We start from the raw sequence: 23,919 nt of genomic DNA, 5'->3' as shown, positions 1-23,919 counted from the left end.
CTTGAAAATTAGTTAAAGTGCTTAACTACCCTTACAGTTCAGAAGTTTTTCCTCATGTCTAACCTAAATCTCCCTTGCTGCAATTTAAGCCCATTACTTCTTCTCCTGTCCTCAGTGGCTCAGGAGAACAATTTATCACCCTCTTCTTTAGAGCAACCTTGTATATACTTGAAGACTGTTATCATGTCCTCCACCAGTTATCTCAGTTTTTTCAATCTTTCCTCAGAGGTCATGTTTTCTAGACCTTTAATCATTGTTGGTAATCTCCTCTGGACTTTCTCCAATATGTCCACATCTTTTCCAGTGTGGTGCCCAGAACTAGATTCAGTACTACAGCTGCGGCCTTATCAGTGCTGAGGAGAGTGGAAGAATTACTTCTTGGGTCTTGCTTACAACACTATTGCTAATACCTCCCAAAATGAGATATTTTTTGCAATAGTATTACATTGTTGACTCATTTAGATGGTGATCCACTATAATGCCCAGATCCTTTTCTGCAGTACTCCTTCCTAGGCTGTCATTTTCCATTTTGTAATTGTGCAATTCCTTCCTAAATGGAGTACTTTGCATTTATCCTGATAGAATTTCATCCTATTTACTTCAGACCATTTCTGCAGTTTGTCAAGATCATTTTGAATTCTAATCCTGTCCTCTAAAGCACTTGCAACCCCTCCCAGCTTGACAACATCCTCAGACTTTATCAGTGTGCTCTCTATGCCATTATCCAAATCATTTATGAAGATATTGAATAGAATGGGATCCAGTACAGATCCCTGCGGAACCCCACTCGATATGGCCTTCCAGCTTGATTGTGAACCGTTGATAACTACTCTCTCAGTACAGTTTTGTAACCATTTGTGCACACACCTTTTGGTAGTTTTGTCTGGCTATATTTCCCTATTGTTTATGAGGTCATGGGAGACACAATGAAAAATATTACTAAAGTCAAAATATATCACATCTGCTGCTTCTCCCCCCCCAAATCCACAAGGCTTGTTATCCTGTCAAAGAAGGATATTAGGTTGGTTTGACATGATTTGTTCTTGACAAGAAGAGCTAGGTTTTATTATTTAATAAAAATAGGAAATTAATTCTTAAAATAAATGCCTCACAGTTGATAACACTATCATAAAATATAATTTTTGAAATACAACATATTCCAAAGGGATAATGCCAAGAGGTAAAAAATTAAGTACTTGATCCTAGTGTATTTTAATTCAATTTTAATGCCTTCAGACTTCATTTGGAGGGAGGATGTCCTACAAACGATACGTGTGTGTGCTGGTAAGATTATATACTTAGATCATCAGCCACAGGAAAGCTGATCTTTTTATTGACGTCTCATCTCTCTTGACAAGCTCACAAGGGCCTTTTAGAGTTAATTGTGTTGTGTTTTTTTCCTGACCAGCCAGTAATGAATTATGAAGCTAGTTTGCAAAGTATTGTTGCCCCTTTTTGACTCGAGCAGTTAGTCAAAATTTGGGGCCCTGGGGATGTTCCAGTTGGGTGTAGAAATTGATGATGGAATCTGGTATTCTCTTTGATGCAATTTTATTTATTTACAAGCAATATATAAAGTTCTGCTTTTCTGAATGCAGGAAGAACTAAAAAGTGGGGTAGCTTCTTTGCATAAAGCCCCAAGTCCCTTCAGCCAGCACCCAAAAAACTCTCTAGATTTTTCCAACGTCACACTGTGCTTATAGGCTGCAACTTGGCTTCTAGATCTCCTCAGAGATTCTCCCACTTTCTTGTCTGGCCCCACAGCTAGACTTTTTCCACTGACACACACAGTCATCCAGTCAGAACAAGCAGTGGAATCCTCCACCACCCTGGTGCTAGTTTCTGGGCAGACTCAAACCCCTTGTAGGTGTGGTCCCTTAACTCTCTCTACAAGTATTTTAAGTGAAGGTGTGTTCACACACTCATTTCAATGAAGTTTTAACTCATACCATACCAAGGTTTAACCCAGCTCATAACAGTACTTTGACCTTTAACTCAGGGAACGAATGTGTAGAGTTCTTCACTGTTGGAGTTTTTCTGTCAATCCCAGATTTATTTAAAGTGTGGTTTCACATAAGAACACCCATACTGAATCAGACCAATGGTCCATCTAGCCCAGTATCCTGTTTTCTGACAGTGGCCACTGCCAGGTGCTTCAGAGGAAATGAACAGAACAGGTAATCATCAAGTGATCCATCCTATCGCCCATTCCCAGCTACTGGCAAACAGCAATCCCTGCCCATCTGGCTAATAGACACTACTGGACTTATCCTCCAGGACCTTATCTAATTATTTTCTGAACCCCACTATAGTCTTGGCCTTCACAACATCATCTGGCAAGGAGTTCCATAGGTTGACTGTGCGTTATGTGAAGAAATTCTTCCTTTCGTTCGTTTTAAAGCTGCTGCCTATTAATTTAATTGAGTGACCACTAGTTCTTGTGTTATGAAAGGGAGTAAAAAACACTTCCTTATTTACTTTCTCCATGCCAGTCATGATTTTATAAACATCTATCTTATCCCCCCTTATTCATCTTTTTTCCAAGCCAAAAAGTCCCAGTCTTATTAATCTCTTGTCATATGGAAGCTTTTCCATACCTTTAATCATTTTTGTTGCCCCTTTTCTGTACCTTTTCCAATTTCAATATATCTTTTTTGAGATGCGGTGACCAGATCTGCATGCAGTATTCAAGATGTGGGCAAACCAAGGATTCCTAAAGAGGCAATATGATATTTTCTGTCTTATTATCTAATCCTTTCCTAATGATTCCTAACATTCTGTTAGCTTTTGTGACTGCCACTGCACATTGAATGGATGTTTTCAAAGAACTATCCACAATGACACCAAGATTTCTTTCTTGAGTGGTAACAGTTAATTTAGACCCCTTTATTTCATATGTATAGTTGGGATAATGTTTTCCAACATGCATTACTTTGCATTTATCAACACTGAATTTCATCTGTCATTTTGTTGTCCAGTCACCCAGTTTTGTAAAATCCCTTTGTAACTCTTTGCAATCTGTTTTGGACTTAACTATATTGAGTAATTTTGTATCAACTGCAAATTTTGCCACCTCGCTGTTTACCTCTTTTTCCAGATAATTTATGAATATGGTCCCAGTACATACTCTTGGGGGTCACCACTGGTCCCAGTACATACTCTTGGGGGACACCACTATTTACCTCCCTCCATTCTGAAAACTGATACATTTTCCTAACCTTTGTTTCCTATCTTTCAACCAACTACTGATCCAGGAGAGGACCTTCCCTCTTATCTGATGACAGCTTACTTTGCTTAAGAGCCTCTGGTGAGCGACCTTGTCAAAGGGTTTCTGAAAATCTAATTACAGTGTACCCACTGGATCACCCTTGTCCACATGCTTGTTGACCCTCTCAAAGAATTCTAGTAGATTGCTGAGGCATGATTTCCCTTTACTAGGTGTTCAGGCTCTAGAACCCCATGGAAAAGAGTTTTTTGAGTCTAGAACACACTGTCCTTGCTTCTGTGTTGACATACAGAATTACTCTACTGATTGATTCATCTGGGCAGCAGCCAGGTCCAGGTTTTTCATTAGCCCCCCACTCATCCGATATACAAGGCTCAGAGCTTCCCTTAAGAAGAAAGCTAGAAGCACAGACAGCCTTGCTATAGGAAAGCTTTCACACTAGGTCTTTTTGGAGAGAATATGGACCAAGTTTATGTTGACCTCTTTCAGAGCATGCCCTGTGTCAGGACTTCATTGTTGAGCTAAATCACTGAGAAAGCTGAATAAGAAAAAACACCTAAAAGGACGTGAGTTACATTTAAAAAAGACTTCTCCTTATATATAAAAACATATGACTGCCTGCTTAATTTAGAACTCAAAATACTGCAGCATCACCACTATAAGCAGGAGGATTTGGACAAGTATTAGAGATTATTCTGGTACACTTTTTAAAAATAAGGACTGTGAGAAATTAGATTCAGTGGAAACCCAAAGGCAAACTGGGGAAATGAGACATTTTCTTATACGTTCAAAATATAAAAATACAAGAACGACACTTCTCAGACTGCTAGAAATAGTAAGACTAAAAAAAGTGCAGAAGAGAAATTGTATATCTCTGGAAGGAAGTGCATAGCAAAAATAGCCCCACAATGTGTTACAGCCTGATATTGCTCTAATTGAAATTTAGTAGCAAAAGTCTCATTGACTTAATTGGGAACAAGATTGGATGCACCAATACTACAACAAGCTGTGGGGCCATTCCTGACATGCTCTTCCTTTTCTTCCAGAAATTATTCCAGAATTATACAATTTCTCTCCCTCCCTTTTTAGTCTTACTATTCCTGGTAGCCTGAGAAGTATCGTTCTTGTATTTTTATATTTTGAATGTATAAGAAAATGTCTCAGTTCCATAGTTTGGGTTTCCACTGTACATTATGTCTTCCAGTTTTTAATTTACTTAAAATGAACTAGCCTCTGTGAGAAGACAGCTACTGAAGGGTAACTTATTCCAGTGAATTCAACTTAACCAATGATACGATAGTTACTATAGAAGAAAGAGAATTTGTGCTCCAGTTAAGAACTGGCTGAGAAATTGTAGATTCATCTCAATGCATTATTTAGGAATGTGGTGGTGCATAAGACACAGCTACATTAGAAAGCAAGTATAGGACACTGTATGCAGAGAGGAGCTGAAAGAGGCAAAACCCATCAGTACATGACAGGAAGGACTGTAGGAAGAGTAAAGAAGGGGAAAGAAAAGATGAAAACTGAGAAGGTAAAATCTTCATAGCATAGTTTGTTTTTAATTCTGGAATTATAAAAATGATGGGCATATTACGCTGTTGATGTCCTGTGAAGTTCGTCAGCATGGCATTTTTGTGTAAAACAAATAGATGAGTAAATGAAAAGAAATAATCAAATTGGCATACTATTAAAATGATTAATCAACTGTCACATTTTTAAAAAGTTATTTTTCTGTACTGTAGCTATAACAATCCAATTGATTTAGTAACAAAGTAAAGGTAATAAAATGTTGCCATCCTTTTCCATCTCAGTAAAAAGCTAAATATTGCTGTAAGGCTATGTGGTTTTCTGACCACTGTTTTTTATACTACATGATCTAATATTTGGCTGGGGTACATTTGGAAAAACTTTACCTTTTACTTAAAATCCATCTGCATGTTCGCTTTCAGCAGGTTTAATTGGTGTGTCTTCCAAACATACTATTATACACAGTAAAGTAATGAAGACTCCATCAGATATTTTTAGGTCATAATTTTTTGTCAGCAAAAATAGCAGCCCTTTAGAATAAGTTGGAAATTATCATCACTTCCATTCGGAATCACTGTGATAACAATAATTCTGATGAATGTATATGGTATTCATGCAGTTACAAATAATTGATTTCATGGAATTTCAATGATAGGTCACCAAGGGCTAGATTGCCCCCCTGCCCTGGAGAAACCCACAGGACAGAGCAGAGTATTAAAACTTTGGTCTTGCAGATATTCTAGACTATCATTTTTCCAATTATGTTGTGTTTGGGGGAGCACAAAAGAGGGAAGTAGTGAAATGCTGGCCCTACTGAAGTCTATGGCGAAACTTCCATTGACTTTGATGGAGCCAGGTTATCACCCCAGGTGTACAGTCTCCTTCTTCTATGGAGCTTGGGAGCTATTGGAAAGAGAGGAAGTGTTGTCTAATGATTAGGGCATTAGCCAGGAACTCTGGAGACCTGGTTTTAATTCCTTTCTCTGGCATAGACTTCCTGTATGACCTTGGCCAGTCACTGAGGGCTTGTCTACATGGGACACAAAGGAAATTAATCTGAAGTAATTAAAGATGTGAATTTAAAGCACATTAATTTAAAAACTGCATTAAACTCCAGTGCAGACAATCTCAGAACTAACGTGGCCTAATATGTGAATTAAACTAAAACGAATTAAAACCACTTTATTCATTTAGCTAATTGGACCATGTAGACAAGTCCTGAGTCCCTGTGCCTCAGTTTCCCATTGCAATCCCCTCCCTCATGGGATGTTTGAGGATAAACACATTAAAGATTGTGAGGTGCTCAGATACTATGGCAATGGGGGGCCATACAATTACTTACTGTATCTAAATTGATAGAAAGAGAAGCCCCAGTCACACTCTGATACTGGGTATCTGCCCTCTCACAACATATCACCACAGGACACACTGTGGTAGTGCAGCAGCATTAACTCCCATTTATTCCTTTTCACATGGAAATTCTGCTGATCTTCCTCCCTCACTGTCCCCAAAGTTTCACTGGATTAAGCAGAGGAGCATCCCTGGGTTTCCAAGCACACATACTCTATTTCTCTTCCTAAATCCCTTCCATAATATTTTTTTTTAAATTTTATCTTGAAATGTATCCACTTTGTAGCAGAATAAAAAAAAAATTACAATTACATTTCTGCCTCTCACCACTTTTTTAAGATAAAGGCATATTTTATAATAAATGCCTGGCTGGATAAGCAATAGAAATGATCAAAGTATGTTTATTTCATGGAACTTTTCTTTAACTCAAAATTCCATGTCGTTCAAGATTTTCCATGAAATGTTTTGTTTCTTCCATGACAATACTGAAAACAAAAGTTTCAACTTTTTTCTTAATTTTTCTATTGAAAAAAAATAGGAAGTGTTTTCCCCCCACTGAAATAAAATAATTAATTTTGCCAACAAATGAACATTTTTTACCCAAAATAAATTTCTTGTTTTTGTTCTTTGTTTTTGCAAAAAAAAGTGTCAGATGGTTTTAGTGTCAAAATATCAATGGAAATTTTTCAACCAGCTCTAATGAATAGCTAATTCATTAGCTGAGGAAGCTCAAAAGATCACCCTTCAAAATTGATGTGGTAATCTTAAACAATTGGAAATCAGTTGAAAAGTAAAAATATAACTCCATTTTAAAACATTTCTTTCTAGAGAGATAGAATGATTAACATTATTTTCTGAGTGTGACTGCTCATTTTTCAAATATAAAGTGGTAACTGATCATTTGATGTACTGTGGCATTATTTTTTTAAAGCTGCAATCATTACAAATGTCTAACTGGGCTCATCATTTATTTAAAATAAATACCTGGGCATTCATGGAACCCAATAGCTCAGAGATATTTATTCCATTTGTATCACAGCCTTAGACTTTATTCATTTTAGGAGCTCAATGGACTGAGATGAAAACAATAAAAAACGGTTAGACTTTATTCACTACCTAAAAGGCAATTCTGAGCATTACAGCATATAAAGGGTACAACATGTTCTAACTGAGTCCTGAGAAATAATGATTTTTCAATTTGAATAGATACCAGTTAAACAGTAGCAAAGAGACAAATGGAACGTACCTAAAAATTAACATTCTTTTTCAGTATTGACTTGCACCCAATTTTGTTTTACACACACACATTTTCATCCAACAAAATGCAAAGTTGTATAAAGTACTATGAAGTCATCAAAAGGAAATTCTGATGGTCAAATGTGTCACGAATAAAAACTCAGCTACTTTCATTTAGATGCCTGTTTTCTAAACGGAATGGTAATTACAAATATGTGCATGTTTTAGCAATTGTTCCTTTTTTTTTTTTTTTTTTTTTGTATTACATAGGACCAAGACAAAATGCACCTGACTGAAAATACTAGTGTAAATAACTTCAAGTCTACTGAGAGATACTGGGGTCATATTGCAGGATATGAGAGCAATCAGAAAATGAGAATAGATTTCATTACTGTAGACAGTGGTCACAGAAGTAAACTGAGCTACTGCTGATGCAGCTTAACGTAACACACTAGATTCATTTTATAAATGATTTATAATTTTGCCCATTGAATTACCCCACCTCCTATGTCCCTCATAAAGTTCGATATTCAGAAGCTCTGGAGACCCCAACAAGTCCTAATTTGCTCACTGAAGACCCAGACCTGCTCTGACTGAAGTCAAGGGCAAAATTCCAAAGGACTGTACAGGATTAAGTCTTCTGAAAGTTGTGACCACATTATGGAAACTATAAGAATTAACTGATTTATACAGGAGTTACATTTTCCCTCTTCATTCAGCAGTAATATCCCAATACCATATATTCCTTCACTTTGTTATGCCTCCTCATAGTTCTAGTGGAGGCAATCTCATTATTTGACTAGAGAGTTGCAAGTTAAATTTCCTCACCAGGATTTAGGCCTTTACCCAGAGTTGACAGCGTCCTGTTCAGTAGGTTAGCATTTCGATACTACAGTTATTAATACTCTAGAAACACCTGGATATGCAATCTAAAAATTTAAGTTTTGTTTAAGCACTGAATAGTTTTGTTCATATTCCATAGGATTAGGCAGAATGGCTAGACTTCCATGAGAATTAGCCAGTTTCCCCTAATGAAGGTCCAAACCAGGCCAGGAGAACTTGAAGAAAGACCAACAACAGCTTATGGAAGAAGGTAGGAATCAACCTGGTCATAATGTTATAAATTATCACAGCTGTATAGCTTTTAGATACACTAATTCCTGATGATTTCAATGTAAATTGTGATGTAAAAGCTCTGTACAAAGGTTTGAATTTTAGAGATGTGTGTGTCTCACTAAATTGCTTTTGAGAAAATAATAGGCTTTGACCCCACTGTCCCTACTGAAGGAAAGTTAGTGTTTTGAGCCAAAGAAAAAAATCTTTTTTTGTCTTCCTTTGTTTATCTTGGATGGGATTTTTAAAAACATGAATGTTTACAGTGGAGCTTTCATTGGGATTTGTGCTCTTAAATCACATTGGTACTTTTGAAAATCCCACCCTTAGGGCTTATCTACAGAGTGGGGTAATGCGCACTATAAGGGTGTGACTTCTAAATCACATGAATGCCTTGCACATTAATTAGTCTGTGTAGATACTGCTGGTGCACGCTAAATGGTCCCTAGTGTGTTTTAGCTTAGTGTTAAAGTGCAGTAGGGAATATTAGTGCACACCATCAGGGTCTATGTGGACCGATTAATGTGCAACACATTGGTGTGCTTTAGAAATCACAGCCCTCATAGTGTGTCTTACCTCACCATGTAGACAAGCCCATAGTCTTTAGAGCTGGTTGTTTCATTAAGAGATATGGAAAATTATTATAAATAATAATAGTAGCATAATGATCCACCTAATTCTCTGTGACTCAAAAGGCTGCTGTACTCCATAGGGATGCTGCAGTTGGAGACAAAGGGCTCAGTTCTTGGTATCTACTGAAGCTGCCAGAAAAGATGTTAATTAGTACCATTTGCAATGTAGACACTTGTTCACAATGAACTAGAGAGAGACCATAAATCCTCTCATATAGCTCCACTGAATAAGTGTTAGATTATACATAATTTTCACTAATTATTCACCTGTGCTGGTATAGAGCCAGTGATGTAGATATAAAAGAACATTGCCAGTTCTTTCAGCATCCACATTGCTCCACTCGTATCTAATTTTTTTAGCTTTAGAAATGCCCAATATTCATGCAAAAATTAGAACAACGTAAATTTAATTGTAAATAGAATGCTATGTTCTTAATAACAGCACAAATAATACACATTATTGGACCACATCCATACATGAAGAATTGACTCAATATGTATATAATACAAATGAATAAAAAGGAGCAACTCTCAAATAAATATCCAGCATTGAAGTATTCCCAGTATTTAATGCAGCTTTCACTCCTTCTCCACTGGTCTGGGTTGTTCCATATGGACTAGGACCCCATGGTGCTAGGCACTGTACTGACACAGAATAAAAAGATGGTCCCTGCCCCAAAGAGCATTAATGCTTTAAAGCACTTGGAGATCTTTGGGTACTAATAAAATGCAAAAAGTCGTGTTGGTATTTATTAGTCAAGTTATAATAATGGAAAAAGAATCAACAGATGCTTAAAAGGTTAAGAGAAAATTAGTGTTGCAGATAAACTCATCAGAAGAACGATGTATGAAAGTACTATCAAGAGATGAGATCATGTAGTCCTAGCCCCATTGAAGTAAATGACAAAACTCCTGTTGCTGTCAATGGGACCAGGAGTTTGCTCACATGGTTTGTCAGCCATATTGTCTTTTACAGATAGTCTTTCTATCAAAGGTCCTTTTGGGCAGATCCTCCTCTGCTTAGAGAGCTAAGAGACTTAGACAGTGCATGTACACCAAATTACCTGGAAAGCTGTACAATTCTAAATATTATTAGCTTAACATGGATATGCAAGATTCCTGGATAGGAGACATTAGTTAAGATGGCTGTGGCTTTCACTGATAGAATAGCTCAGAAAAAAACTAGTGGAATCCATCAGATTAAATAAGGATAGTGCTAAATAGTCTCTTATTTTACTAGGGGCAGAGAAGAAGAGTCAGTCATTGGCCCCCTGAATACTACTGAATGAACAAAAGTAAAAATTGCTTATTAAATTTACATATTTTAAAAGGAATAAGTCTCCAGACTTTCCTACCTCATTACCTTGTTCACTTTAACGCTTCCCCATTTTTCATTCCTTATCACCTGCCCTGATGTTTGTAAATGGGTTTTTAATGACCAACATTGTTTTCATCCAGGTCCATGACTAGGACTCTTAGGTGCTACAGTAATTTAATAAATCATGATAAACAGTAATGATTTAAGCCTCAGAACATGCTTATGAGGTACTGTAGAGAGTATAATCAGCTCCATTTTAAATAGAGAGAGACTGAGCCATAGATACGTTAAGTGACCTGTTCAGGGTCTTGCAGATGGTCAGTGGCACAGCTAGGTATAAATCTTAGGAGCCCTGACTCCTCACCCTCTATTCTAACTATTAGAATGCTGCATGGACCATACTCCTCTGGATAGATATGGCAAGGTAGAATAGTATTAATTTGTAGATTCCTAGGCCCAGCTTCTCATCTGGTGTAAATCAGCACAGATCCACTGACTTCAATGGAGATACACCAATGAACACCAGCTGAAGATCTAGCCCTTAGCCTGTAGATTGAATTGAAATATTGTTCTCCAGTTTATGTAGCTTAATAATATATATATAAAAAGACACGCAACTCTTTCTGTTAGCGTGGTGCAGTAAGAGTGCTACCATTCACGAACCAGTCTCGCTCAGCTAAAGCTATTGCTGTATTTTCTCTTCTCCCAACTCCTGTTTAGCACAGAAGAAAAAAAGGAAGGCCTGCAACCCTTAGAGGAGCACAGACAGCAAGAAAAATATAGTTTGTTAACTGAGGTATCAGAGAAGTATAAATTACACCTCTTCATATTATTAAGTACTAATTAAGGGTTGCAAATCTGACATTCTGGCACCAGACATGGAGCCCTGTGTGGTGTCATGAAAGCAGCTACCAGTATGTGTCGGGAGGTTGATTGCTATCCTGTGATTATATTGAATCTGATCATGGTCTTTTTCTTCTCTGACTAATGCTGTCATTTGAATAATAGATCACGAGTACATCTCGCTGTGATAATCTGTTATTCAAAAGAAGTCATTGTCCAAGGAAGACTTGATGCTGCATCACAGAGCAGAGTCAGTTTAATTCAGGAGACAGGAAAGAGCACCAAATTACTGTACAAAAATATACTTTGTGGCCCCTACGTCAATATCTAGCTGCTGTTGTGGATGGGAGGTTGTAAAGTGGAGTGAAAATATCACGACCCAGAGGAAAGAGTGCTTGACAGTCCAAAAGAGGTACCAGGAATGAGTTAATCTCTTGTACTATTAGACATTTTCTCCTTCACCCTCAAAGGAGGCTGTTATTTTTGGATATGATACTGTACATCTTGGTGCAGCTTCCGGTGCAGTGCAAAAGTTTATCTGAAGCCTCTTCAACCAATATATGCAGCAAAATGGAATGGCCAAAATTAACAGATATGACAGACAAATCTAACTGTATGCACAAAATAAAGTGTTAGCAACAATCAGCCATTTTAATGGTAAAATGTTATCTTTAAAAGCCACAGACACATTAGCAAGGGATTGACAGGGAAGGGGAAAGTGCATCTGCAGCTGTTCCAGAGGCATTCTGCAAAAACTTGCTCAGGGCACTGGGGAGCACATAGAAGAGTGACAACAACCTTTTTCAAGCGAGCCTTGAACCAGTGGCCTTATCTACACTTACCTCCACTTCTGGCAGCGTATAGGGTACGTGCAGCTAGCTACATGTGGCATACTCACAATGGTGTGTAGCTATGCACAGCAGTGAAAAGCTCTGGCAGGAGGGAGGCAGCAGTGAAAGGATCTGGCAGGGTGGAACTGCCAGGATCTTTCCCCACTGCCTCCCACTGACAGAGTTTCCCCCCATGACCAGGGAAAGGCTGGGAAAGGCTCCAGCAATGGGACAGTACACTGCTAAATATAGCAGTGAGGAACTTAGAGGCACTACTTGGGTGTGTGCAGAGCCTAGTAAGGTATTATATATCCTACGGTTTAGGTGTGCAGGGCACTCTACTCAACTCACCTAAGCAGTACCTCACCATCTACACTGCTATTTATAACCATGTTAGCTGGGCGTGCAGGCTCTACACATCAGCACAAAACTAGACCTATTAGTTCCACTGATGTGGCTAATAAGGTGTTCCTCTTTCTTCCCTCATCCAAAGATCCAGAATTCTGACAGCCCCTGCACATGTTCACAAAAGCAGGAAAACCAAAATCTGACCCTGAGCAGAATCTGCCTTGTGCCGAAATCTTAAATTGTCCAAAATTGGGGAAAAGGTAGAGGGAAGCTCATTTTAATTTATAAACAGGTTATGGAGAACTGAGGAAAGGTAAGAGTCAAAGAAATGGTAGGCAATGTTTGTTTGGACTGAAATAATTGTTAATTAGGTGTTTCCAAGGTTTCTGGGGAGATTATAAATTTCTTATAGCAACAGCCCAGAATCTTAAAATGAGAAGTGACTGTGTATGAATGAATAGACGTTTGCTTGGGGCACTATTGATGGCACAAAGTTGCCATCCCTTTTGGACATTTTTTTTTCGGGGGAGCACTTGCCTAGTGATGGGTGGAAGAGTGACAGGAATCTTGGGGCAGCACTACCTTCATCGCATTACCTTCACATCACATTGACACTGCGGTTGCCATTACCAGCACCAAAGATGGAGAGACCTAAATTCACACTATTGAGCTTTATTTTTCCTAATCCCATAAGATGTTCTCACCAAACCAGATGAGGAAAGGAACTTAGATAACTTCCTCATCTTCATGGCTGGGTCCTGAGCAACTCCTTCATCTTATTCCTCCTGCCTCCTTTCTGCCTTTTTTGCCTTTAGTCTAATAAAAGTCCATCTTAACCAGCTAGAGCAAATCTGATCTTGCAATAAAATCTTTTCTGCCCACCCTCTGGCCATAAGAAAATAAGAATAACCCAGCCAAAGGTTTTCTAGTGTCAGGGGAGTAAAGCTGAGCTCCAAGAGTGGCTTACTGGTTCATGGGCCACATGATCTGCAAGCATCAGCTGCAGAAACTGATTTTTCTTATCTTTCACTGTTCTTTTGTCTCTTTCTCTTGTGCGTGTAGTTGTCTTGTTTTGTCATAAAAAGAAAATCTGATTCAAACAATACTTGAGAGCTGCCACTTAGCATGAACTTTGACATTTGATTCTATTTAACAGAATTTCAAATTATTTCAGTTGCCTTAAATTCATTAGACAAATAGAGAGAAGAAATAAAGACGTTTGATCATATGCACACTGAGTTATTTATGTTTTAAATATTTTGGGTTTCCCCACTTATGTTGTGTGCTTAATACATTTAAAAAGAATGTCTTGTTTGGGGGTTTACCACAAGCAAAACTAACTTCACAGCAACAGAATCCAAAACCTAAATTATTTTTATTCGGATAGTAAGGAAGGTAGGAATTAGGTATTTTTTAAAATGATAACATCTTAAAAACCTTCTGTGGTTCTCACATCTGGGGAAATGGCTTACCAGGAATTCAAAATAAAGTCTCAATATCAATCTAAATCTAAAATATTTTGGGGTGGTTGGACTTGAGTCTTTGGGCCAGACCCATCTTAGTTATAATCATTGCATGAAAAAATAAGTTATGTTCATCAATATGTTTCAAAGTGTATAGATAATCACATACTTTCTTTTCTTACTTCAGATGATGAAGACATTGTTTGTGCCCTAGTATTATTTTTACAGGACATGTGTAAATAATACCTTCCTACTTGATCTATTTGTTTGATGTACCATTGTAATGTGGGACACAGAAAAAAGCCAATTGCCTGCTCACACGTGTTTACCAAAGCTTGTAATTGGGGAATTATAAATGTAATTATCCAAGAGACATTTGCCTCTTGAATAACAAGTGCATCTCTGGCACAGCTTTTTCACTTTGAATCAGAAATCCAGGAAAGGACAAGGAAACAATGTGATCAGCAGAAAGAACAAGCAAAGCTGAAAAAGAAGAAAACAGAGACAGATGGAGAAATCTGTGTTACATCACACAGAACCAGCGCTTCAGCAAGTAAGGATATTAATTGCTCAGTACATATACACAATGACAAACAGAGATTATTTAGAGTAAAAATGGACTTTTTTCCTAATGTGTCCTGTATGATGGCTACGGATTGCCCTTCTATTTGCACAATCCTGTTTGAGCTCTGCTAACCAAATCACTTTAGGGTTGCATGAAAAAATGAGTGATTAACCCTTAATTCGCCCATCATGTTGCCTTTAAAATTGTCTTATCTTAAAATATCATCTGTCTCTGCATCCAGCTCAGGCTGTCCCTGACATTCTACCACATGACAAGGCTCTTGCTTCCCCTGAGCAGGAAGCTTTAGGATTTAGGGTCATTTTTGTAAAAGAGACTTACTAAGAAAGATCATCTGACAGAGAAACTGGGTATGAGGACTGCACCTAAAAATAAAGATTTTATTTAGGAAGCCTTAGATTATGCTTGCTCCCACTTAGGCATTGCCCTCTGACTAAGCCTACTCCTGGAATGATGCTCTGAATCAGGGAAACCATACTTAGACTGACAGCAATCATACGTATAATCAGAAATGATTGTTCTACAGAACTTTGAGTAGTCACCTCTTACTTGCACCAATTCTACACCCATATAACTCCATTATTTTTAATGGTGCTATAATAGGGTAAATATAGGGACAATTAGACCCTAGATGTCTTTAATATAATCATTATTGTGAGGTAGGACCCTAATGTTGTTGTAAGCTACAGCATCCATTATTTCAGTACTTAAAATATTCTTCCAAGTCCAAAAACTTGCTCTTAGAAAAAAGGAGGAGCTTCTCAAGAAAGTGTGGAGTCTCGACCAGACACAACATTAGTGACAGCATATTTTAAAGTAACAGAAAGTAAATTATGTTCCACAGACTTCAATACTTTGAGGCTGTTTGTTTTTTTTAAGCAAGGTGGGTCACAGGACACCAGATGTTTGGGGGACTGATAACCGAACACAGAGCCTTTTCCCCCTTGTGTAGGCCATTGACTGTAATCCACTCAAATCATTAATTACCAAAAATTGGTACCAATGGCTGTTTGGTGCTGTCACACTAGTTCCCAATACCTACAGTTCACATCACAAAAATTACTGTAGCTGGCACCCTTGTTAGCTGTTGTATTAGGGAGACCAAGGAGTGAATGGACATGTAGACTTAATAACCTCATTTTCCTTGGGGGAGGTCCTTTCACATTAGAGATGGGGAAGTGTGAGGAAGCTTTCACTCTTAGTGCATGTGCTGTATCTAGGCTTTGTTCTCCCAGCCTTTCGATCTGGAACAGGCTCTAAATTCATATTATTATTGTTTTTTAGTGGACTAACGTCCACTCTTGCAGTAAAAACATAAATATCAAAGGGCGGAAGCAAAGTGTTTTTCTAAAAGATGCGCTCTAGGAATTATTTTAGGAAAGTTCTGTGGCCTGTGCTATACAGGAGGTCAGGCCTTTCTCTGCAGCATGGGACATGGGTCATTTGCTGGTGGATTCTCTGTACCGTGAAGTCTTTAAACCATGATTTGAGGAGTTCACTAACTCAGTCATAGATTAGGGTTCTATTACAGGCTATTATATATAGGATATATAGATATTATATATATCTGTTATAGGAGTGGGTGGGTGAGGTTCTGTGGCTTGCATTGTGCAGAAGGTCAGACTAGCTAATGATAATGGTCCCTTCTGGCCTTAAAGTCTATGAGTCGATCACAATGGTCCCTTCTGGCTTTGGAATCCATGACCTTCTAGGGACCAGTTCTCCTAATTACTGTGTACTACTCTGAATGTTCTTGCTGAGAAAATAATTCCTTGTTTCTAGGCCCCTGATACGTATAAAGAATTGCTAACATACTACACATGACTTCTATTCAAATATGAACCTCCACTGATTATCATATGTTAAATACATGAAATAATAATCACATTACAAAACTAATACCTAGTTCTATTAAAATGAATCTACATTAGCCAGAGTAATTATACAAAAATAATTAACTTCATCTGCATATCCAAATATAATCACTGAGGCTCAGGTTCTTATACCCTTACCTGTGTTAAATAGCATCCTGCTCCACAAGTGGTCCGGTTGAGCTCAGTAAGGTGACAATAAGATATTGTTCAACATGAGTAAGCAGATCTGTTCCAAAGGATGTCATACTCGCCTCAGTTGCATGTATGCTGCAGGAGGAAGCAAAAGCACTTAGACATGGATGATTTAGCTGAGGTTAGTCCTGCTTTGAGCAGGAGGTTGGACTACATGATCTGCTGAGGTCCCTTCCAACTCTAATCTTCAATGATTCTATGATAACCCTGATGCAAACACCACTCATCAGCCCATCTTTAATATTTAGTAAATTTGGCAATATATTTAATTTTATATCATGATTTTTGACACAATCCCACACAGCATTCTCATAAGCAAACTAGGGAAATATGGCCTAGATGAAATTAATATAGATGAGTCCACAACTGGTTGAAAGACCGTACTCGAAGTGTAATTATCCATGGTTCACTGTTAGACTGGGAGGGTGTATCTAGTTGGGTCCTGCAGAGGTCAGTCCTGGGTCTGGTACTAGTCAATGTTTTCATTAATGACTGAATTATGGAGTGGAGAGTATGCTTATAAAATCTGCAAGTGACACCAAGCTGGGAGGGCTTGCAAGGACTTTGGAGGACAAGATTAGAATTCAAAACGATTTTAAATTGGAGAATTGGTCTGAAATCAACAAGACGAAATTCAGTAAAGACAAGTACAAAGTATAACATTTAAGAAGGAAAAATCAAATGCACAACTACACAATGGGGAATAACTGGCTTGGCTGTAGTACTGCTGAAAAGGATCTGGGGGTTATAGCTGATCAAAAATTGAATACAAGTCAACAATGTGATGCAGTTGCAAAAAAGGCTAATATCATTCTGGAGTGTATTAACAGGAGTGTAGTATGTAAGCTACAGGAAGTAATTGTCCCATTCTATTCAGAACTGGTGAGGCCTCAGCTGGGGGTACTCTGTCCAGTTCTGGGAAGGAAAGATGTGGACAACTTGAAGAGAGTCCAGAAGAGAGCAACAAAAATGATAAAAGGTTTAGAAAATGTGACCTGTCAGAAAAGGTTAAAAAAACTGGGCATGGTTAGTCTTGAGAAAAGAAGATTGAGGGAGGGCCTGATATCACTCTTTAAATATGTTAAGGGCTGTTATGAAGAGGATGAAGATAAATTGTTCTTGGCATCCACTGAAGCTAGGACAAGAAGTAATAAACAATGGGATTTAGGTTAGATATTAGAAAAATCTTTTTAACTATAAGGATATTTAAGCTCTAGAAGAAGCTTCCAAAGGAGGTTGTGAAATCCCCATCATTGAAGGTTTTTAAGAACAGGTTGGACAAACATCTGTCTGGGAGGGTCTGGGTTTACTTGGCCCTGCCTCAGTGCAGAAGGCTGGACTTGGTGACCTCTCGAGGTCCCTTCCAGCCCTAAATTTCTATGACTCTATGCCAAAGTTATATAGGATCTCCATAGGAGAGCTTTCAATGTCAAAACTAAAAAGAAAGGGAGAATTTCTTGAATGATTTGTCATGCTCTTGTGAAGAAATCAATGATCTACAGCTTTTCACCTTGAATTTAGCCACAAAGTTATTTTTATTTAAAACAAGCACAGATCATTGGAAGATTAAACTGTTGTTGCAACTAATACTCTTCTGTATACTACTAGCAAAGCTGTTTGCTTTGATTTTAATCTGAACCTACATGACTTGCAGAATATTTGAAATGACTATATTTCTAGTTATTTTAATTTATTAATAGTTGCTTATCCAACAAATAGACAAAGGATAAAAATCTGTGTTTATCGTCTTCCCATATTGCCCCCAAACCTGGCAGATTGTAATCATGAGTGAGTATAGATTCTCGGACTCTGGGTTACTTACTCTTAATGTAACTGGACGAAAAGCCATAGACAATTGTGGATTCTACTTTTCTAGTACATTCTTGCAAGGGTTTAGGGTACTGCTGGTATTAGAAAGCATACTGAAAACAAGCTGTTAGTGTGTTGGCCTTAAAAGTATTCTTGGAAGACTAGATATATCAAAAGATGATTTAATAACACACTCAAAGGCAATATTCTGGAGCTTAAACCTGATGGCCAGGAATGATCAAAACAAACAGGTAGGAGTAGAAAGAACAAATCATGAGTGAGAAACTTCCATGTAAAGCAAATGTACTGTAAACAAGCAAAATGAAAAGTGAACTGTTCTGTAAATGACCATTTACAAATATATTAATGTAAAAATGAAGTGCTCCGTTTACCCTCACCTAAGAAATTACTGTACTGTACCCACTGAACTATGGCACTTCTGCTGCATCAAAGTCCTGTGTAAACATGACCTTTACAATAAGTGACTTGCTCTAACGTGTATGTTCTGTGCTCAGACAAACAGGGTGCAAATTAGTGATTGATGAGGTTGATGTTCTTGTAACATAGACAGTTCTTCACTAGGAAATGGAACAAAAGTGCCAATTCATTTCACATAGATTACCAAACAGCTGAGAGATTGTAACTGTATTCCATCATTACCAGTCTAGGTTGGATTTAAATTGGTACCTAGAAGTGAAAAACTCTGTTACTGCAAGATCTCTAAATAATCCAGTTTCAGGATCTGAGCATAGAGGATGAATGCATTCTAGTGAATTGCTCTATTAATTAGTTATAGTACTTTTTTAGTATTCATTTTATGACAAGCAGAATTATATGATGTAGTTCTCTGAAGCTTCTGCATGAATATCATCAATAGTTTTCCATTCATCTAACACTTATAAAATATAGTTAATATGCTAAGCTTTTACAACCTTGCAGCACCATCTCAGCAGGTCAGACGTTTCTCAAGATTGTGCCTTTTCAAATAAAATACATCTAGGCAAGTGAAAAAGAGATATTGCTACAATTAAGTAAAATAATGAAAATATCATGAATAAAATAGATCATGTAAAGTGCTTGATATTCCAAAAATTGAGGTTACAAATGCAGGTTTTAAAAACTAAAAAAAAAAAAAACCCTACAGATTTGTATAATTTATTTTAAAATATACTAAAGCAAAAAGACCATTTTTATAGGTGTACAGTTTATTCATTAAAATCTTTCTGATTTTTTAAAAGCCTCTTAAAACTATATAGCTATCCATACTTCTATCCATTCCACACTCATTTCCATAGTAGCTGCAGTCAATAAACTAGAACTAGTTGAAAACATTCTGCAGCATGTTTTTCTATTTTCTTTTTTTGTTTGACATTTTGATATAAACTTTCATCAAGATTTTGAGTTTCAAAAGAAGTAAATTATATATAACTTTATCTTTCTCTTGATCCCTTTTGAATTCAGTGAACTGTTTTACAGATAGGCACCACAAGAAAAGTCTCATTTGTTTTCAAGTTAAAAGATAAAGGAATGTATATACTGTATATACTGAGATTAAAGGTTTAACTGTGTTTTTCCCCCCCTCACAGGCCGTACGTCTCCAGTTATTTTGAAAATATCCCCATGTATATCTACTGCCAGCCAATAGTGAAAGCCAGTCAAAGAGTGAAAACCAGAAATACATAAGAAAAGGGTAATGATGGGAAGAAATAAATATTGTCTTTTAAAATATTTATTTTTGTACTGAGCCACTGTTGTACGTTTGAAACCAAAAATATTCTTTCCCTTTGATCATATTCATGATGAGCTGGGATTTAATATTTTTCAGTGAAAATAAATTTGCCAGAAACAGTTCACCACGTTTTTTTCCTCAAATGTTTAGAGTAATAATACAATTGTCTAATACTTGACGATTCAGGAGTACTCTCATATCGGTAACATTCATTAACGTTACATGAAGGTGAGAATGCATCATATTTGTAAGCTTAAAGATGGACTTTCATAGAAAATTTCAGGGTTTTGTCTAATTTTACAAGAAGTTATAAATTGGTCTACCACATATGGGGCCAAATCCTGTTTGTCCAGCACATGTGCTTACTGTTCCTACCCTGCAGAAAATATTAATGCCAATACTGGCTGCCCCAGAAACCTATGCGGAAGTTGCTCGGCAGACAGTACTTCCCTCCCCCACCCCCTACAACATGCCAAGAAATGCAAGGGGCATATTGGCAAAGGTTTATGGATCTGGGTATGGTCCACATGTTTGAACATTAGCCCCACAATTTGGCAATGGCTTTTGTAGTTTATCTGTAAGAAGTGTGGCCTATTCATCTTTTGCTGCTGGCCAGAACGTTCCAGCCTATTTATAGATAGTTACACCACTTCCCTTGCACTGGCCAGATTTTGGCCCATGAAAATTTCTACCTCAAGGTAAGACCCCCAAGAGGACAAATTGACACATACTGATAGGGACACAGAAGAAATTAAGTTTTAGAAAGTTACCATGGAACAAGGAGTTATATAAACAAATGTCACATTTTTAACGATGACTTTTGTCAAGTCAAACACACAGGAGCTGAGTAAGTTAAATCTAATGGTAAAAATCACATGCCCACTGAACACAATAGCGACTTGTAGCTAATACTCTCAGGAGAACCAGAGCTTGTGTTTGCTTTTCTTTTGCAATATTTCTGCAACAGTAAACTGTGCCTGATTTTCAGTTGACATATTATCCCTAGACTATCTGGTTCAGAGGATTGGTAATGAGATATAGAAACTTCCATCTCCAAGTCAGCTATCTGAATGCAGTTCAGGTCTGTGGTGAAGAAAACAAGTTATCTGATAGCCATTAGATGCCCCGACATAGGTGAAATGAGTTGGTAGCCTTAGTCTATTTCTTAGTGGACAATTGGATGCAGCAAAATAAACCTACCATCACAGTTTGCACTAACTGGCACTTTAGTTGGCAGTTTCAGCAAACAGGTGAAGGGCTGTGTTAACTGATGTTTTCCCAGCTTGCTCTAAGCGAAATTCACATGCTTGGGGTTTGGACTTAATGGTAAACAAAAATTACAAGAAGATAATGAAAAGTGCAACTAAGACTTCTCCTCAGATTTGGCTGCTCCTAATGTTCCTATCTCGGGGCAGAGCAGCCCACACTCTAATTCCTGTAACCTCAGAGCTCCACTCTCACCTCCCTCTTCTCCAGATGGGGTAACAAGTCACTTGTTTGGAGGAGCCTTCAATTCCAGGCTGATCATGTACAATATGCATACAGATCTATCATACCATCACCTCTCTAGAGGTGATTGCAGAGATGAGAAAACCCTTTGTCAGGGCAGGAACATTTGCACTGCTACTGCTTTACTTATTATTTGGGGAGAGTATTTCAGCTTCAACTTGGCATTTTCCTGAGCACTAAAAAATTAAATATAATTTCCTTGTTGATCAGATCCACAGCCTCCTGAGTTGACCCAAACCCATTGAGGGCAGGATTGTAACACTGTAGTACTACTTACACAAGCAGTCCCACAGAAGTCAATGAGATTTGCCAACATGGATTGCACAGTTCTAACCCAAATTGCAGATAAGATGCCAAAATGGCAAGCTTCTCAATGTATGATGAGCCATAATTTTCTAAAAAAATGGAATGAAGCTATAACTCAGAAATGTTATGCTTTGGGTCCAAGCAATATTCCCTTCGACAACTAGCTGAAAATTGGTAATGTTGTTGCTTTTGAATTATTTGGGGGTTATTTTGAGGTAGACAAGCTAAAAGGCATGGACTTAGACACATCAAATGTATTTAGCTTGTGAGCATATGTCAGCACTGCACTAAGCCTGGGTTCTGACTCTGCTGTGAGCCCAAGCCCCCCTTCCATCCACGTGCAAATCACTCAGGACCCAGGTCGTAGGCTTCTGATAAGGGGGGATGGGTCAGAGGGTAGATCCCGAGTCCCACTGTGACTTAGATCTAAGCCCTGTCATTTTGGAGAGTGGATGCAGCTCAAGCCATGAACTTGAGTCACAAAGTCTGTGTGGACACCTCACCACAGCTGTGCAACTTGGGTCCAGCAACTGTAAGACCAGGTTTACAGTAAAGTGTGGACGCTCAAGGGCTAGCTTGGAAACACCAAGTCCAGAAGCCCAGGTCCCACAGCCATGGGTTTACAATGCACTGCAGACATACACTCGGTTTGTCACATTATATGTTAATTTTTTAGTTTTGATTAAAATGGCTTGAACAAAAGCTAACATCTGCTGGGTGTCCACCGCAGGTATTCTATTCAGGGGTCAGTGTGGTCCAGTGGATAGGGCACCCGACCAAGAGTTTAGAGACCTGGCTTTTGTTCCTCGCTCTACTACTGACTCGTTGTGTGAAACTGGGCAAGCCACTGAGGCCCATATTCGCAAAGGAAGTTAAATGGAAGCTGCAGATGCCTAACCCCTCTTAAAATTAAGCTGTAGGAAGCACCTGTTTGGCAAACAAAATTAGTGGCCACTTTTGAAAAAGTCGCTTCTAATTTCTCTGTGCCTCAGTTTCCCCACCTATAAAGTTAGGATAATGATGCTTATAATATCTTTAGCTTTAGAAAGGAGTGTAAGTGTCTAACTCTCTGAATAATGACATCCCCTCCCCAGTCAGTTCACTATGCCAGCCCACAGTGGTTTCAATTTTCTTCCTTATTCAGCACTTTCTTGTATTTGACATTTTCCCACCTCACTCGAGAGGGGCGAGAAAAGAGGAGCGAAGGCTTTTCAGTGAATTATTTAGAAGTATTTTAATAATTTGAATTCCCTCAGCTCAGCTCTTTCCCCTTTTCAGTTATCCTCTCCTGCAACCCCAGGACTTCTGATGCTGTAGGAATTTGATCCCATATTAGCGGCTTGCGGGTGGCCTGGATCTTCCCCTCTTGGTGTCCTCTGCTGCCTCTTAACACTTTTATGGTTGTTTGAGCCAGGCCCTGGGCTTGCCTAGCTTTGCTACTGCTGGCATTTCGTCTTCAAAGGACCATGGCTGTGGCCATTCAAGTCTCTGCAAGCAGTGAAAAGCCTCTGAAAGCATTTGAAATTTATGAGACTCCGCAGCGTGGTGAGAGTGATGATGAGCATGAAAGGAAAGCTGTTGTTTGTTTAAAATGTTGGTCGATACTATATAATTAAGGAGATGAGAAGGTCTGGGTTCTTGGGTTTTTTAAAGCAGGTTGTTCTGAATCAGTGGCTTCCACTCTGCTACACGTTCCTTGCAATTCATCCCTGATTGTTATCCAACGACTTCACAGTTATTAAACTCAGGATAAATCTGTCCCTTGTGTCTCAGTCCATGTGTATGTTGAATGATGAATGTTGAGTCTGATGTAGGTATTCAGTTACTTAGATTATAAAGTACCTTAACACAAGGACTGCATAATTATTGGGGTAAAGAAATGTTTCAGTTGGTATCAAAGTTTTGACGGGTAATGTAACAAAGAGGTGGACTTGCCTTGTCTTCAAGCACTAATTATCATTTAAGAGAGAGAAAAAAACCCAACATGGATCTGCAGGAGTACATGATAAAATGTTAACAGACTGAGAC

This window comes from Emydura macquarii, unplaced genomic scaffold (assembly GCF_026122565.2).
Source record: "Emydura macquarii macquarii isolate MOO-44397 ecotype Brisbane River unplaced genomic scaffold, CSIRO-AGI_Emac_v2 contig_2636, whole genome shotgun sequence".
In the NCBI taxonomy this organism is placed as follows: Eukaryota; Metazoa; Chordata; order Testudines; family Chelidae; genus Emydura; species Emydura macquarii.
The sequence above is the reverse complement of the archived record's forward strand: the minus strand, read 5'-3'. Positions refer to the sequence as shown.